Here is a 16,824-nt window from a genome sequence, read left to right as displayed (position 1 = left end):
TTTGTTGAAGAATTGTTTTTATTTTACGTTCATACACCGTACAGCATTTTCAAATTCCTCATTCGTTATAGTCAGTTCACAACTTCGTTTTGTTGTGACGCTTTTTCATCAACATTTATTAATTCAAGACAAATATCTGCATGTTGTTGCTCGATAAATCAACAGTGACTTCGCAGCTAAAGTTTTAGCGGCTAAACGAGTTGAAACATTCTAATAAATCATCTTCATTCCTAAAAAGAAGATAGGTCGCCAGAAGGTTGTAATAATAATTTTCTTGATCTGCAGTTTGTGTGACGTACTTTGTGCGTAAAATTGGTGGGCTATTTGTAATTTTTATTTTTTCCATGTTACATAGTAATACAGTATATTTTGAGTGATTATCCGATGTTTCATCAATCTCATCATTTACGCTTTTGCCTCTTCTTCATCTTCTTGTATGAACAGTCCTGAATTCGTAACATCCGGTAACGTTTGGATGGTAGGCTTGTATTAACAAAAACAGATTTACATGAACTATCTCTCTGTTTGAGGTGACACAACCGGAAAGTATATTTATACTCTTGTCTGTCTGTACGAACAACATTTTCAACTGAAAAGATTTTATATGCAAAATTACCACAGTTTTTCTGTACTTTCTTAATAGCTTCTGATATTCTTCATGCTACCTCTTTTGGCTTAGATTTCGATACATATTTCGCTGTATAACAAGCCACACCTGTAGCAGGTACACAAGGTTGTGTACCTGTACTGGTCTGCCACATTTTTAACATTTGTTTAACTATTTATCATAATTTCATCTTCTTTCTTTTTTAAAATCGTATACCTACCGCCATTTCTCGTTGCTTGCTCTCTATCTAGAAAGATAGCACGTTTTCTCAAAGATTGGCATTAGGAATCCAAATCTGTAATCATTTCCCTCTCTATTTTTTAAACACGTTTCGATATGCGAATGTCGTTATTCCCTTAAAACTGAACTTTGTAACTCATCATCGATATTTAACTATATCATCAATAATATGTTCCTTCGAGACGATCAAAAAGTGGCGTATTTTCGCACCGTAACACTAAATGAACATCGGACTGACCTTCGGCTGAAATTCAGTTCGCCAGAAGAAATCAGTAATTTTTATTTCTAAGATAGAATTCTTTTGACGTTTTTAGAATCTGAAGAATGCATACAAAAATGACATGAATTGTCGAGACAGTGTCAAAGAATATTTTTCAGTCGAATCAAGGTTTTCTGAGGAAAAATTGTTAAATTCTCAATTTTATTGCCCAGACTATCATCTGCTACTAACAGTACTTCAAGAATATCTCGCCGGTTCAAGTCGTTACAGAACAAAGTGATGTATCGATGCGGTGGACCAAGATTTTTTATCATCGCCAATTAATCTGCGAATACCTTATGCCAGTAGACCTGCGTATCTCGAATATTTCTCATACTTAGATGAATATTTTTTATCAGAACTGTCGGCTGTACCATCTTTTCGTAATCGACCATACACAATTTTGTTTAGCTTTCAGAAGTTCATAATAAGAAAAAAGTAAAGCAAATATTGAACGACTTAAAATGGTTGCTCTGTGTTATTATCCCCCTTGGCAGCCTTCTCTCGTTAATAACTGCTTTCATCTTTTATTTTGGTCAATATAATAAAATTGACCAAATTGCTGATGAACTTAGTACTCAGGGTGTTGTAGAGGTGAAACGTATGATGAAACGGCAGAACGGAACAGAAGAACCGACGCCGTCCCTTATACTGACGTTCGGTCTTCCTGTTCCTCCAGAGAGGATTATAGTAGGTTACCTCTCCATTCGGGTACGCCAGTTCATTCCCAACCCACGGTGGTGTTTCAGGTGCCAAAGGTACGGTCACACTACAACATCTTGCTCGAGGTCGGAGATCTGTGCTCGATGTGCTACCGAAGGCCACAGTGACACTAACTGCGAGGAAAGAGAAAGATGTGCGAACTGCAATGGTTCGCATACGGCTCGCTCCCGGGATTGCCCAACCTTTAAGGAAGAGAAGGCGATTCTCAAGATCTGTACTGAGCAGAAACTATCTTTCCCGGCTGCACGCAGGGAGTATAGGAAGATAGTTAACTCACGTAATCTCGTTCAACCTGATGTGTCCTTCGCCACTGCTGCGTCAAAACAGACTGCTACACCTGTTCATGCTCCACAGTGCGGATCCTGCACGGAACTTAAGAAGCTTGTTCAGACGCTTTCTGATCAGGTTACTTCGCTTACGGCCACTATTTCCGGGCTGACGAGGATGAGTGAAAAGTCCTGCGTCTCAATAACGGAATCCAGCAGTGTGGTCCGTACAAACGTTCCTACTCCCAAAGTGCTGCCGACGACCACTATTTCCGGGCTGGTAAGGGTGAGTGAAAAGTCCTGTGTCGCAGTAACTGAATCCAACAGTGTGGTTCATAAAAAAGTTCCTGCTCCTAACGTGCTGCCGGTACGGGCACGGGGCTACTACAGACGGCGGTAAGCCGACTAACAAGGTCCCCACGAAAGTGACCCTCATAGCCACACCCTCAGGAATGTCAGTAGCGACATCCCGTTCTCATAAACCTCCTCCGCCGTCACCCCATATACTGGAGGATATGGTTGAGGAACCTCTCGACCCAAAGGCGTCGGAGTTGTCTAAGTTGAAGAACACAAAAAAGAAAAATAGAATCACGTACAACTGAATTCTATATGGTTTCCTGAGTATATATATTATTTATTATATTTGTTATTATTTATTATTATATTTATATTTTTTATTTTATTTTAATTTTATGAACATTATTCAGTGGAATGTTCGGGGTGTACGTCCCGCATTGCAGATATTGGAGTACGGGTGCAGCTGCATGATCCGATTGTAATGTGTTTCCAGGAGACTCATCTTCTGCGACATGACCCAATCGCACTCAGGGGATACTTTTGTGAGAGATTCGACTGTGTAGTGGACGGTAGAGAGAGTGGTGGAGTGGCTATTTTCATGAGGGATGAGGTATCAGCTTCAAGGATTCGACTGACCACTCTCGTTCCTGCTGTTGCAGTAAAGATCTCTGTCACCTTCAAGTTGCATATCTGCAATCTATATCTCTCGCCGAACACTGAGTTCAGTGCTCTGGATATCTCAGACCTCCTCGCACAAATACCATCTCCATCATTAATAGTGAGAGACTTCAATGCCCACCATGTTTCTTGGGGCTCAACTTTCTGCTCCACTCGGGGAAATATAGTACACGATGTGAGACAGGACTTGGACCTTTGTTTGCTGAATGATGGGTCTCATACATTCATGTCTTTATCATCTGGTACTGTGTCTAATATCGATCTCTCCATGTGCTCGCCGTCTTTACTCCCTCGTTTTGATTGGTCTGTTTGTGATGATTTTCATGGCAGCGACCATAAACCAATTGTTCTTCGTTTCGGTGTGGACCACGAGGTTCGGAGAAGGCCACGGAGGTGGATTGTCGAAAAGGCGAATTGGGATGGATATCGTATGGCCTTCCAAACGCAGTGTGACGTCGGTACGGACATCCTTGAGCAACTTTCCTCTTTTACGTCCAAAATACTTGAAACAGCCAGCAGCTATGTCCCACAAACATCGGGTAATCCTAAACGTCCTTCCGTTCCGTGGTGCAATGATGATTGCAAGTGTGCTATTCGGAATCGACGGCGAGCACTACGCAAATTCAATAATAGACCTACAACTGAAAATCTAGATATGTACCGCAGGGCTAGGGCAGTGTGCCGTCGGGTCTTCTTGACCGCTAAGAGGAATTCATGGACGAAGTATGTGAACTCCATCTCACGTACTACTCCCACGTCTACTGTGTGGAGAAAAATCCATGCAATTTTCAGGTCGCCAGGGCAATCTATTCTCGGTCTCGTCGATGAGGGGGAACTCCTTACGTCATCTTCGGCTGTAGCAAATACTTTAACGGAATCTTTCTGTTCGGTGTCTCTCACCTCGTCATATAGTAACGACTTTCAGAGGTACAAAGCACGGATGGAAGTATTGGGGTTGAATATTGGTGTTTCGGATGGTGAATTGAACACTCCATTCTTACTTAAAGAATTGTTGCACGCACTTAGGAACTCTCGTGACACTTTCCCTGGACCGGACAACGTTCACCTTTGTATGCTTTCGCACCTTCCTGACTCAGCACTACAACATCTTTTGAGTATTTACAATGGTTTATTATCCGGACAAGTCTTTCTGCCCAACTGGTTGGAGGCATTTATTATACCAGTACTAAAGCCCGGCAAAGAGAAAACCGATCCCTTAAGCTTCCGCCCTATTTCATTAACAAGCGTGTTGTGTAAAGTAATGGAGAGGATGGTGAACCGCAGGCTTGCGTGGTACTTAGAGAAACATGGCTTTCTTTCTTCGGAACAGTGTGGTTTCCGACATGGGAGATTTTCCATTGACCATTTGGTGTCAATGGAAACAGCCATACAAAACGCTTTCCTGAACCGCCAACACCTCATTGCTATTTTTTTCGATATAAAAAAGGCGTACGACACGGCCTGGCGACGTAGCATTCTTAACACCCTTCGGAGGTGGGGGATCACTGGGAACATGCTTGCTTTTATCGGGGGATTCTTGAATCACCGGACGTTTCGTGTTTGTGTAGACGATTCCCCTTCAGACAGTATCGTCTCAGAAAATGGGGTACCGCAAGGTAGTGTATTAAGTACCACCTTGTTTTCTGTGGCCATAAACAGCATTACCAATTGTGTACAGGCTCCTGTCTCTTGTTATCTTTTCGTTGATGATTTTGTTATTTACGTTGCGAGCCGCTCTACACTCACTGCGGAGCGACTGATGCAGAACACTATTCTTCGCCTTGAGGCTTGGTCAGGGACTACTGGTTTCACATTTTCACCCGACAAGACGAAATGTGTATTTTTTTCTCAGCTACGGAACCCTTCTAATCCGCGGGTTTTTCTGAACAGGGAGCAAATTGCTGTCTCTACTTAGGTCAGGTTTCTGGGTTTGCTTTTTGATAGGCGTCTTACTTGGGTCACACATATGAGGGATTTGAGGACAAAGTGTTCCAAACTTTTGGATATGATGCGGGTTCTAAGTAACACCAACTGGAGGGCCGATCGGTCGTGTATGTTACGTTTTTACTACTCCCTTGTTCGTTCTCGTTTGGATTATGGTTGTGTCGCCTATTCCTCAGCTCGTCAAACCGTACTTAAGATGCTGGACGGTGTGCATCATTCTTTTCTTCGGCTTGCCACGGGTGCGTTTAGATCGAGCCCTATCGCAAGCTTACTTGTAGACAGTGGCGAGCCATCACTTTGGGATAGACGAGACCAGCTTTTGTTATCTTATTTTGCCCGTCTCAGCGGACAACCGAATCACCCAGCTTTTGACCCAGTTCTTAAGAATCCTAATTTGAGGAAGTATGAGGACCGTCCACGTTGTACTGCGCCTGTGGGTGTCTGTACACGACGTCTGCTGCAGCGTATGAATGTTGGCACTCCCTCGTTCTTTCCATCATGCCCGTGCTCGAATCCCCCGTGGAGAATAAACCATGTAAATTTTACGTTTGATCTTACAACGTATGATAAACAATCAACGCCACCTATTGTTTATCAGCAGGTGTTCCAGTTTCTCCTCACCAAGTCGAACCCAGACGTGGTGGTATACACTGATGGGTCGAATCATGACGGTAACGTTGGTTGTGCTTTTGTTTTCAATGAACGGACTTATATGTTTGGCCTACCCGGTGTTACGAGTGTGTTCACCGCGGAACTACTCGCTGTGGCTAGGGCTCTAAGTATCGTTGACCCTAAATATAGGAACATTCTTATTTGCAGTGACTCGTACAGTGCTCTCCAGGCGTTGGAAAACCTTTATTCCGGACATCCTGTCGTCGTTGGCATTTATGATAAAATCGCTGAGTTAGAAAAACGAAACAAGGGGTTAGGTTTTTGCTGGATCCCTAGCCACGTTGGGATTCTTGGTAATGAGAGGGCAGATTCTGCCGCGAAAGATGCGTGTATTCAGCCTCCTTTCACCACCCGAGTTACTACCTTTGATTTTATTAATCATATAAAACAATCACTGCGAGCAAGGTGGCAAAGTGGCTGGACGGCTGCCGTCGATAGTAAACTTCGACGGATTAAAGACTCAGTGTTGCCGTGGGGCTCCTCTTGCAGAAACTCTCGTCGTGAGTAAGTGGTCCTTTGCCGGTTACGGTTGGGGCATACGAGGATCACACACGAATATCTAATGTCAGGACGAGACCCACCCCTGCGCACACGATGCAACTGCCGCATGACTTTGTACCACATTCTCGTGGACTGCGTATGTTATGCGGCTTTGCGTCGTCAGTTTAATATACCCAGCAGCATTCGTGATGTCTTGGGCAATGATGGCAGTGTTTTGGAGCGAATGTTTCTCTTTTTGCATAGTACTGGGTTACTAAAAGGATTTAATATACTTATATAAGTTTTTCTGTAAGGAGAGTTTTTTTATCATTTTAACCTTTATTTTCGATTTGATTTTTTAGTTCTATGTGTTTAATTTTACTATCCGGGGTGGGGATTTTTGCACAACCCACCAGAGTTAGGTAAATTTTTATACTTTCTTTATTCTATTATTTTATCTTTAATATTTTATCAACTTTTTCTGTGATATTAGTTTTGGGTTTTATTTTGCTTTCTTGGCTTGTTTTCGTAAAATTTTATTGTATGATTATTATTACGTTTACACCTTGTATAGCTTATTATTTTGGAGTAATATTACTCTTTTAATAATAACTACCGGGCGATGATAACGCCCAAGCGTTTTTCGCCCACAAAACAACCAAAAAATAAAAAATTAAAAAAATATAATAAAAAGAGCACTAGTCCGATTACCGTACGAAACAAATTTTATAATGTTATTAATGGGATTAATCCTGATGTTACAATTTATACAGACGGCTCTAGAAACGTTAATTCGGTTGGTTGTGGTTTTCTGATCGGCAGCAGAACATACATGTTTGGCCTTCCCAGCATCACCAGTATTTTCATTGCAGAACCGTAAGCCATTAATAAAGCCTTACATGGTTAGCCCAAAATTTCGACATGTTTAGTTACAGTTGTACAGTATATGGTACAGGTTATTTCGCAAATGACTAGATGTAATACAACAGTGAGCTAGCTTCTACTGGATTTCCAGTCGTATAGGGATTTCAGGTAATGAGCGCGCAGACAGTTCGGCAAAAGAGGCTTGTTTTCAGTTTCCTTTTACCCGTTGCATTGCTTCCAAATATCTTGTTTGTTTCCTGAAGAGGGTAGTTCATGATGAGTGGCAAAGTGAATGGGATGCCACCATGATTATTGCTACCAGCAATAACAAACTTCGTTCAGTTAAGAACACAGTTTAACCGTGGAGCTCCTCATGCAGAAATAACCGTTAAGAGGAGATTATTATCTGCCGTTTGCGAATAGGGCACACTAGGCTCATTCTTGGATATCTGATGACGCAAACAGATATCCTTTGTGTTCGCTGTGACCGCTAACTTACAGTGCACCACATCCTTGTGAATTGTATCTGTTATGCGGCATCGTGACGCAAATTTAAGCTAGGGGCTAACATGCGAAATATTGTAGGGAATAATGCAACCAAGTTATCTTATGTTTTACGATTCCTTAGGGCCGTCCGTTTATATTCAAATATTTGCTGTGTTTCAACTATTTACGCCATTTACCGTAAAGCAGATGGTAATATTATTATCTTATTATCTTTAGCATACGCTACACGTTTTTACATTTTAAGATGAATTTTAATTGTTCTTAAAGATGTTTTTGTTTTTAATTAATTTTGAATTGTTAACACTGATTTTTTTAAAACAAATAAATCATGTGCGGGTGATGTTAACATGAAAGTGTTTTTGGTTCTGAAAAACAAAAAAAACATTCGTTTCATTTTACTCATTACTGTGTCCTGAGAATTTTCATTTTTTTCCCATCTGGAAAGAGGTTCACCCAACTAAGCCCTTCAGCACGTGGTTCTGACATAATGCCGACCGCATTAGATTGTTTTCCGCTTTAGATTTTAGTAGATATGGGGTATAGTTTTTCATTATTTGTTTTTGTTATTGAAGATTTTCGACAAGTCAGTATTGTTAGGCGTTATTATCGACAGGAAGCTAACTAAGTTTGTATTCTGTTTAATGTGAACACCAGTTATAGAGCACTGAAAATTTTTAAACTTTTTAGCCACAAACATACGTCGCATCAGTTTTCCGACGTGTCAAATTTCATCACCATCGATGTACCTTTTTCTCCGGCTATACCACTTTTTGGACCACGCGAATGAAAATCAAAAATATTAAACCGGTTTTTCTTCTTAAAAATTGCGATCGACTTGCAACAATTCCGCCGATGTAAACACTTAATAAATGATTGAGATAGTGTTATAAATTTGAAAAGAGATTATTTGATAAATCGTGTTCATCCGGATTCGTTGCATTGATTAAACCGACTACGATGTCTGCGTCAATTTGTACTTCATACTGTGTGCTATCGCGCACAGGTTTTTAGCTGTCATTAAATTAACTTAAAATAGTTATAAACAAATCACATAGACACGCACTCCGTAAACAGTGTAGACGAGAATGAAGCACGACTTTACGTAACAGCTGATATGAAATGATTGCTGTATCCCGTTGATATTACATCGTGTTTAAATACCAATATTTTTTTTATCCAAAGATAAATAAAAATAATTTATCACCGAAAAAATGAGTTAAAATAGATAGCCGATACATCGCCGGCTGGTCTTTTTCACATATTTCTTATCGACCGTATATCGTCGATAATTATTTTTCACATATATTGTAATCGAAGATAAATCGTCCAACGGTTTCCAAAGCCTAGAAGTCATTATCGAGTGACAGTTGTTAAGAAGTCTGTACCCTTTGTCGATTGCTTTAAAAGATGCCAGATTAATCCTCCAAAATTCAGCCCTTAATGCTTCAAATCTCCCTTTTATAACTGCTGCATAACAGTGTAACACGCTGTACTCGATTGTGTACGTATCGCTTTCTTACAAAGGTTCAAATCAGGAAAAAGAGTTTTAAATGATCTAGTAAAAATCGACAAACTATTTAAATATTAATAATAAATTTTAGTTTGATTTTTAATAAATTTCCACTCTCTATTTACTTAAACTTGGTGTTAAAATTGGATGTCAACTTGGAATTTATCTGTAAAAAATAAACTTTTCTACCTCAATCGCATTTTATACTTTCATTATTGCTAATTTAATTATTATCATTTTTTTTTTATAGAGTAAGTATGAAGAGTTCATCCTATGAGTTAGCCGGGAAGGATCAAATAAAGCTGATCGATTACTACATTGGCAAAATATTTAGCCGACTTAAATCTAAAAGCAGAAAATTAAAAATAGGTAAATTAATATCTATAAACTACACACATTACAAACAAATTTTTGAGGACTTATGCGTAATGAAATTATACAAAATTTGTCAAGAAAATCTAACAAGAAGTCATATGAGTATTATAAATAACCAGCTGGCAGTGCTTCCACCCGGCTCACCAAATAAAGTTGACATCGATAAAAAAATCAGCAAACTCAGCGAACATTGTAGACATCGAGCAGGAAAATTGTGAAAAACTATTAAATGAAATTAAAGTAAGAAAAATAATATATATATTCAAGTAACTTAATTTTTATTGTATGCTGTTTTTCTTTTTACGTGTTTTCATCCACCCTATTGTGTTTCTTCTGCTTCGGGTATCAGAATGCGTATTTTCGGCTAATTTCCCAAGAATATTTTATACATCTCTCTCAAATGTACATATTTATCGTATTTATATGTATCATATCATATTTATTGTATTTATCTGTTTTATTTTTTTGTTTGCGTTTGCGGATAGAGTTTTTTTTCTATCTGTTCTTTTCAATTGTTTGATTAATTCTGACAGTCAAATTAAAAGCAAGCAGTAAAAATAAATACCACATAATGAAGTACTTATAGAAAATATCTAGTAGTTATTTTAATATATGTTTAAAGATATAATTTTTAAGAAATACCTGTAAATCTTTTATTTATTTATAATTATTGCTCGTCTGATCGCAGAATACATCATATGCATGTGTGTGTGTGTGTGTGTTTGTATATATATATATATATATATATATATTTATATATATATGTGTGTGTGTGTGTGTGTGTGTGTTTTCAACAAAATTATTTGTTTTTACTTTAACTCGACTGCAGCATTGTTTTATTTCTGGTTTTTGGGCGGGAAAGATCTTTTCGGTAGGTAATGGTAAAGTACGTTTAACAATAAGGAACTAAATAATTGAAAAATAAGAAACTTTGCCTCGCAAAGACATCATGAGCGTAAGGTATACGGACGGGGTCGGTAAGCGAGGCATCTACACGGATTATTTTTCAATTTATGCATTCATATTTAACGGTTATGTATTAACTTTTATTTTAAGTACTAACTATTTCATCTTTGTAATACGAGTACTTTTCTTAACGGTAGAAACTTTTATACCCATCTTCCTTTAAACACCACAGTGTTATTGTTTTTTTTATGCCTATGTTTTTAAATTTCTTTTACCAATATCTCTAAAATCTGTTTCAATTAATTGAATAGCATATTTATTTTGGCTTCCTTGTTATAAATAGCCTATCTGGGTCGTTAGCCTTAAAATTTAGTAAAAGATCTGAATTATTATTTATTTGGAATAGGTTTTCTTCCGATTTTAGTTCAGAGCCCTTTGACTGTCTTTCTCATATGTTCACTTATTTATTTCTGTTTTATGTTTATCTTTTTTATTTTAATGTTTTATTTGTTAATTTTTCTTCAGTATAACTATTATACCACTTTTTCAGCATTTCTACAAAGATAAACACGGTGTTTCACCCTAGTATTGCACCGTTATCGTTTGTGTTCGGGCAACAATAATCATTCTGGCAGTTAACCCGTATAAACGCAAAAAAAAACAGTAAATTAAATTAACACAATACTGTCGGTATCTCATATTTATTCACTTTATCTCAAAGAAAGTTTATAAATTGTGACTCGGCCCTATTTCACATAAGTAATTTTTTCATTTAATTTACTGTTTGTTTATCGTTCACGTTTGAGAATTTTTTCATCGATCATCTGTCGTTCATATTTCATAAGTTTTAATGACATTAAATTAATCAGGTCGGGTTTGATTTTTTTATAATTTTGAGTAGAGTTACAGTCGTCTATTTATAATTTTTAACCGGGATCCAGAAGTGAAATTTTGAGAAACGTTGTCTTAACCCTGTCAAGGGTTACATTCGTCTTAAATCTGAACCGTTCAAGTAATAATAATCATGATTTTTTACCTCTAAAATAAAATTAAAAAACTACGTTTAAAGTTTTTCGTCAAAATTTATTAATGGTTTTCACAGACAGTACAATTTGGCATTATGCTGTTTGTGTTTAGCCGACAATAATCTTTAGGGTTTTTTGTCAAAATGAAATTAATGAAAAACATATTTTACTAAAATTTACGTACTTTAAAAATTGTTAATGTGTAAGCTCAATATACAGAGTGAGCAACATAAAACCGAACACATAACGTAACCGCTGCAGAATCGGTAGGTTATGTTGGAATGAAATTTTACGGATAAATTAAATAAGAAAAACAAAAAAGTAATTTAAATGTTGCGTTTATTTACTTTACTGTTACAAAAGATGTTCAAAATGATCACCCTGGGTATAGATGCGCTTTTGTGCTCGACTGATTATAGTGAGAGTCGTCCGACGCAAAGCGTTGTTGTCAATTGCGTTGATTTCTCGTTGAATGTTCATCTTCAGTTCATGTTCTGCGAATTAAATGACCAGATAAATGAAACCATGTCTCATCTGACATGAAATACGACTTCAGGCTCTCTGTCCACCAACAATGTTTTCGAGAAGTCAGTTGAAATAATCAAGTCGTTTCGGTTTGTCTGTCTACTTCAGTTGTTGCACAGTTCTAACGCATATCGGTTGGTTTCAATTTTGATTCATGAAGAATTTTACGATAAGATGTGTATTTAACACCAGATTGTTGGGATAACTTGCGTAGTGATTTTTTTGGACTAGCAGTAATTGTCCTATCAATATCGGCAACGGCCTGTGGAGTTCTAACGGAAGGTTGCCAATTTCGTTTTCCATTTGAAACCGAACCTGCTGTATGCAATTTATTAACTAAATCGTGTATGCTTCTCTTCGCTGGGACACAGGCATTCGGAAAGTTTTCTACGAATATTTGTGATTCATCATTTGAAGAACGAAATTAGGCTTCAACTGTAGCTATCCTCTCGTGATTGAATAAGTCATTTTACACAAAACGTATATTACACTGACACCTAACCACCTGCCAAATGGCAACAACGATCAGTAGTAACATATACATCCACTAGTCGCACTAGTTGTGTGACAGTCTTTCATAAATAGTGTTGGGTAGCGATTTCATTATGGGTTCGGTTTTTTGTGTTCACTCTGTACTTTTACATTATATTTGTTACAACAAAATTAAATAATAGTTTTTTTTTAAGTTAATAGTGGAGATATTTAAATATATTTTTAATGTATATGCCCGATTTCAGGGCAGTCAGGGTAGGGTGGTACTCTTAAAGGGTTTGCCGAATAGGGAAGTCGAAAGACACGCAGGCTTCTTTTGTAACGCTCAAGAATACAATTTCTAGGTTCATGTCGAGTTCTCAAAATATTAGGTTCTTCTGGTTCGAAATGAATTAGGAGTTAAGGATATAATTTATACATTCAATGGAGACGACTGCACTAAATCGGTTAATTATATCCGGAATACAGTGGGTCGAGAAATTAAAATTTTTAATTAGGAAAAGCCAATATTTTTTAAGTAGCCTGTATTTGATTATTATTTAAAATTAATATGTATTCCTTTTTGCTTACATTCTTGACGTCAACCTGAGAAACGAAGTCGCGGTCATTCCGAAGGTGTAGTTTGTTTATTTACATGTAAATCTTGTACATTAATTTTGTTAGAATTCTGCTTTATATCAACAAGCAAACAATTACTATTATATTACTTTTTATCACGTTACACGATTTCATTTACAGGGAAATACAACTGGAAATGAAACGCTACGAGAAAAATCTTGTTAAATTCCATCAAAAAATTTATATTTTTTGTCTAAGTCGTTAGACCACCAGGCGAAGGACTTCACAGCCCCTCGTGCACGCGGCATCGTGGCTCTGGGGTCAGTTAGTGGTGAACCCCTGGCGGGATACTTGGCGTTGGAGTCCAGAGCAACCAACACTCTGATGCCCAGGAGACCGTCCAGAATCCGCTCCAACTTCGTCAACAAGTTATCGATATTCCATCCAAGCTTGAAGTGTCCCGACACCAGTACAACATCGAGCGTACTCCTCGTGACTCGTACGACGGTGAATTGCTCATCAGAAAACTGAGGCATCCAGAAGACACCCAACGAGACTAAGCCGACCACGATCGAGAGAGCGGTGGTTTTCCACGAGAATGAATAACATCAACCCCGTGGAAGCCGACCACCTTATCCCCGACCATGTACAGCTACTGGACCAAGAGGATCTCAAGGTCGTACTCCTCAAGGATCCTCATGGCTTCATTGGTGGCCGCTGGGGAATGGTGCAGGTTTAACTGCCCCAGGCGCAAGCGTTCAATATGGTGACGACCGTCATCAAAAGCTTCCCCCAATTTAGGCCTTGCCATTGGCCGTATTATGCACGAACTTCGCCCGAGCTATGTCATGTGATCTGCATTGTTTGCCCCCGACCCTGTGTCTGGCATCAAAGCCTTTCACCAAGACACAAGGAGCGCACTTTGCAGGCGCGGTCTTGCTAGGGCAATTAACTGCCCTGTGCCCTACAAGGGCGCAATGACCACACATCTCCACTGTGCTCTTCAGCGGAGAGAGATGTGGCAAAAGCCATGATATTTGAATCACTGGGGTACTTCTGTATGGTCAACAATCCTGCATGAGGTCCACCCAAGGAACAGCCATCCACTGGCCACAAAGACCTGTTGGATCTTTGGCAAGGTCTCAACCATCCAGTGACTCTTTGAGGCCTCTTTCCGCCTCAACTGCCGCCGGACCACCATTGTTCCTTGAGGAAGTCCTCGGCAGCCACATCTAACGCTGGATTTTGTATTTTGTGTATTGCCTTGAGGATTTCGGGCTCCTCTGCCCTCGTTGCCCTTGGTAAATCATATATTAATATTTGTTTGCTCGGCCAGAAACTGAGCCTTCAGCCTGTTCTTTTTCAAAACGTCGGCCTTCAGCAGACGCTTCGCCTGCTGCTCATTTACCACCTCCAGCACGACGCCATTCTTCCTTGGTTTCATGACCCGAGAAAATTGAAACTTTTCTTTCCTCGGATCCTGGATCTTTTTCAGGGTTAGCTCCTTCATGGCTGATGAAGCGCCTGGACCAGGTGTAATCGGGACCACCTTGACAGTGGTCCGCTTAATTTTGAATACCCATACCTGGGCTGGTGAACGGTGGACTAAGCCACTTAGGCCCAAGAGCGGCAGTTACTGCGGCAAAGGAGACAGGCTTTTTAACCTTCTCCTCCACATGTTTAATACTTTTGCGGAACTCACCCGTCACCGGCTGAAAACCCCTGATTCCCTCCATCACCTGGTCAACTTTACCGGAGAGCATTGACACAACTGTATCAAGGGCCCAGTTGGTGCCCGGGAGGCTTACAAACATTAAAGCCAGCTCAGCAACCAAACGACTACTTACAGACAGGTAGGAGTCGACTAACTCTCGACCCTCCACCGAAATTCATGACTCCTTCTTTGAGGAGAATTTAGTCCATGTGGACCTCATCTCCTCGATCCTCACCAAACCGTCAGCTGCAGAGCTAGACCTCCCTAAGAAGGCTTCGCTCCAATGGTCTCCAGTTAAGGGCCGCTCACTGCGCCACGGTCATTCACCACTTTCGACTTCGCTAGGAGGTGCCTTTCAGACTGGCTACCTACTCCAGAGGCTAGGTCTCGCTGCACGGTTCCAACCTCACAGCTAGACATTGAGACTTCGATAGGAGTTTGTGTACAGTCCGCTGGTGCACGATGACGCTCCACTAGCCTCGTGGAGACCTCCGAGATCTCCTTCTCGGAGGATCGGGGCCCCGGCGGAGACCTGCCGAGCGATCTTCTCGCCTTGAACGGGTCACCGGCCACCATGTCCTTGCCTAAACCGACCAAGTTGTCCAAGCAACCCCCTCCGGATTGCTCCGTAACCGGAGCAATCCGAGCCAAAGAATATAAGCCAAGAATGCACAGCTTCTTTCATTGTTTCGTCCGAGGTAAATCGACGGCTCCTTAATGCCTCTTTGAGTGGACCAAACAAGTGATAGTCAGAAGGGGCAAGATCAGGACTATACGGAGGATGAGCCAGTATTTCAAAATTGAGTTTCTGGAGCGTTTCAGTAGTGTGGGCAGCAGTATGTGGACGAGCATTGTCGTGCAACAACACAACACCTTTCGACAGCAGTCTTCGGCGTTTGCTTCGAATTGCAGGCTTCAGCTTGGCAGTAAGCATATCACTGTAACGTACAGTGTTTATTGTCGTGCCCCTTTCCTCATAATGTTCCAGTACTGGGCCTTGTAAGTCCCAAAAAACCGTAAGCATCAGTTTTCCTGCGAATGGTTGGGTCTTGAACTTTTTTTGCAGGGCGAATTTGGATGTTTCCATTCCATACTCTGTCGTTTACTCTCCGTCTCATAATGATGGATGCATGTTTCGTCACCAGTGATTCTATCTAAGATGTCCCGTTCGTTACCATGGAGATCCAAATGTTTTTTGCAGATGTCCAAGCGCCGTTGTTTATGCAATTGTGTAAGTTGTTTTGGGACCCATCTTGCACAGACTATATGAAACCCAAGTCTATTGTGGATGATTTCGTAGGCAGACTAATTTGACTAATTTGCAGACGATGTGCCACTTCATCAATAGTTACTCGTCTGTCTAAGAAAACCATGTCACGTGCACGCTCAATGTTTTCCTCATTTCTGGCGGTAAACGGTCGTCCGGCTCATTCGTCATGCGTAACACTTGTGCGACCGTTTTTGAATTTTTCAATCCATTCGTAGACACTCCGTTGCGGCAACACACTGTTCCCGTATTGTACCGAAAGTCTTCGATGAATTTCGGCCCCTGATACACCTTCCGACTACAAAAAACGGATCACTCAACGTTGCTCTTCTTTGGTGCAAACAGAAAGAGGAGCATCCATGGTTAACCGCAGGGCAGCGATAATGAAACTAACCTAGCAGCATCAAACGTCCACATACATAACAACAATTAAACCACGCATGCGTCATCTATGCAACACGACAGTACTACCAACATAAACAAAAATATAATTAAATTGCGGATAATAATTGACATACCCTCGTATAAGCCACATTAAAGACATCATTTGCATTGGTGATGCAAAAAATAAGCTCCCCCAAAGTGAAAAATGTAAGCATCCCTTTCTGATCCAGTGAGAACAAGATTGAAGTACTTTTGATTGCTTCTTTCAGTTAGTGAGAAATAAAAATGATTTTTGAAAGAAGAAAAGGTAAATTTACAGATTCAGAACTTTTTGTGATTACTGAAATTTTATCCAACTTTATATCCCTTTTGCAGTTAGTTGTCCTAACTAAACCTCCAAAAAAGGATTCTGATCACATAGAAATTAAAAATCATTGTAAAGGATTTGACCAAAGTAGTACTGATTGATAGAAGCTCTAACTGTAGTAAAATCTAATAGTAACATAATCCAATCAAAAAAATTGGCAAGCA

The sequence above is a fragment of the Lycorma delicatula genome, chromosome 1 (assembly GCF_047948215.1).
Source record: "Lycorma delicatula isolate Av1 chromosome 1, ASM4794821v1, whole genome shotgun sequence".
Lineage (NCBI taxonomy): Eukaryota > Metazoa > Arthropoda > Insecta > Hemiptera > Fulgoridae > Lycorma > Lycorma delicatula.
The sequence above is the reverse complement of the archived record's forward strand: the minus strand, read 5'-3'. Positions refer to the sequence as shown.